Source organism: Microtus ochrogaster, chromosome 6 (genome assembly GCF_000317375.1).
Source record: "Microtus ochrogaster isolate Prairie Vole_2 chromosome 6, MicOch1.0, whole genome shotgun sequence".
Taxonomy (NCBI): Eukaryota; Metazoa; Chordata; class Mammalia; order Rodentia; family Cricetidae; genus Microtus; species Microtus ochrogaster.
Genome location: NC_022013.1, coordinates 62,836,501 through 62,838,833, shown reverse-complemented (window position 1 = coordinate 62,838,833; position 2,333 = coordinate 62,836,501). Strand labels below are relative to the sequence as shown.

At 42.1% G+C, this 2,333-nt stretch overlaps 1 protein-coding gene across 1 annotated transcript in view; it reads left to right on the top strand.

The window, feature by feature from the left end:
• Dnah12 (dynein axonemal heavy chain 12) overlaps nucleotides 1-2,333 on the top strand; it is a 164,246-nt gene that overhangs the window by 107,734 nt on the left and 54,179 nt on the right. The window lies entirely within an intron of this gene.

Sequence of the window (2,333 nt, the reverse complement as noted above, 5' to 3'; positions counted from 1 at the left end):
AGGATGTCGGCGCCATCTTGTAATGGCGATCCTGTCCGGCTCACTACACAAATGTGTGGCTGCTTTTGCGGCTTCCTGCATATATGTGCATAGAAAACTCCAAAGTTGTATCTTATGCAGCTGTGAGTTGCACTTTCTGCTGTACATTGTGTCGTGTGTGACTTTTAAGGCTCTTTAGGCAAAACCAGAACACTTCACCCAACTGAACACGAGAGTCATGACCTGTTGACTAGGGAGGCTGAGAGCCACTTCACCAAACAGAACAGGGGAGTCATGACCTGTTGACCAGGGCGGCTAAGAGTATCCAGACCTTGTTGTTTGCCTGCTTCTTTAATAATTACCATAACTTTCCATGTGGGAGACCTGACAAAACTATAAACTCAACAGCAAGACTGATATAGAAAAGATGGCCTGAAGAGGAAAGTCATTAAAAATGTTTGCCTTGGTCAAATGTACAGAGAACACAGGTAGATAACAAAAGACCTTAAGGCACCCTGTGAAGTCTCTTCCCATCAAGTTTGCCGTCCCTCCCAGTGAGGCAACACACTTGAGTGGTGAGCAGAGAAAGGAATGTGCTGATTCTTTGGGGAATTATAATCAATCAGGAAGTCAAAATTGCAACTCATTTCAAATATCTGGTCTCAGCAAATAAACTAATGAAATGAAATTTAAAATAAATCCATTTGATCCACAGAAAACCAAGCCATACAGAAATTCTAGGAATGGCAAATCAAGTCAATGGCTGTCAGGATATTGATATCACTAAATTTGAAATGAGTCTTAACACGAATCACAACATCATGAACACTCCAATAATAAGAACACACAATGAGATCTTTTACAAAACTCTTATGAACACCAGTGTTCATAAAACTGAGCCTTATACAGAGGCAGTACTGTAAGTTCAAGGGAAGCCTGGTGTACAAAGGGAGTTCCAGGACATCTAAGATTGTTACACAGAGAAACTCTGTCTGGGAAAAAAAAAAATTGAAACAGAGGCTGGGGTTTAGTAGGTAGTAGGGTGCTTGCCTTGCATAAACAAGACCTGAATTCCTTCCATGGAAACAAAATTATTGTCTAAATCCAAAATTTTTAATAATTATATTTTCCTTTAAAATGTGATTTCCTGAAGGAAAGACTGATTTTGGTGTGTGTGTGTGTGTGTGTGTGTGTGTGTGTGTGTGTGTGTCTAAACATGCATGCATGCCATCCACCTTGTTTCTTGAGACAGGATCTCAGGTCCTGAAACTCACCCAACAGGCTATGCTTGCTGGCCAGTAAACGCAGAGAATCGCCTTCTCCTGCTGGGGATTATAAAAAGTGCTGGGATTATAAAAGCTGCTTCTTTCTTTACCATGGGCTAAGGGACCGAACTCGTGTCCTCAGGCTTCCAAGTCAAGCACTACACTGACTGACCTATCTTGCCAGCTTGGTTTTTTTGTTTGTTTGTGGTTTGTCTCACTGGCTGATGTGAAACTATTATATTCACTATCCTTGAGCCCAGAGACCTGCCTGCCTCTCCCTCCTGAGTACTGAGATTAAAGGCCATGTACCTCAAAAAAAAAAAAAAAAACCTGAGCCTTATACAGGAGGCATGTAGTCAATATGTTAGATGTAGTTAATATGGAGAGCTTCCTGATGCAGTGCATATTACGTAACATCATTCAATGTCAAATTGATCAAATCAACCAATATCTTCAACTAACAATCGAGTGCTAGATAAATGGATCATCTGATTAACTTCTGTCATCTAGGCTGTCAAAGAACAGCTTTCACAGATGTACTTAAGGTCACAGTGCACAGATAGAATCCTCAAAACTCTGGCTAAGACGAAATTGTTATAGAACAAAGCAGAATCCACCGCCCGGAGCCCATTGTTACCATTCTTTATGCTTCCTGCCACACTTAAAAGTCACGTGGCGCATATTTTCCCTGTAGAGGTTTGTCACCGCAGACGAATTTAACAAGATTTTGTTTATATTTTAAAAATTGTTTTTAGGTTATCTTAGTTTATGTGTATGGGTGTTTTGCCTGCATATGTGTGTATTCTATGTCTGTCTGGTGCCTGCAGAGGTCAGAAGTGAATGAAAAAGGAAAAGACATGCCTGTTCTGGCTATGGTAGAGAGAAAAGTTTATTGTAGAAATACGGGAGAGCACAGTCAGAGGCAGGGACACGTGGGAGAGTCCAGAGTGGACATGGCCAGACAGAGCTGGGACACGTGGGAGAGTCCAGAGTGGACATGGCCAGACAGAGCTGGGACATGTGGGAGAGTCCAGAGTGGACATGGCCAGATGGAGCTGGGACATGTGGGAGAGTCCAGAGTGGACATGG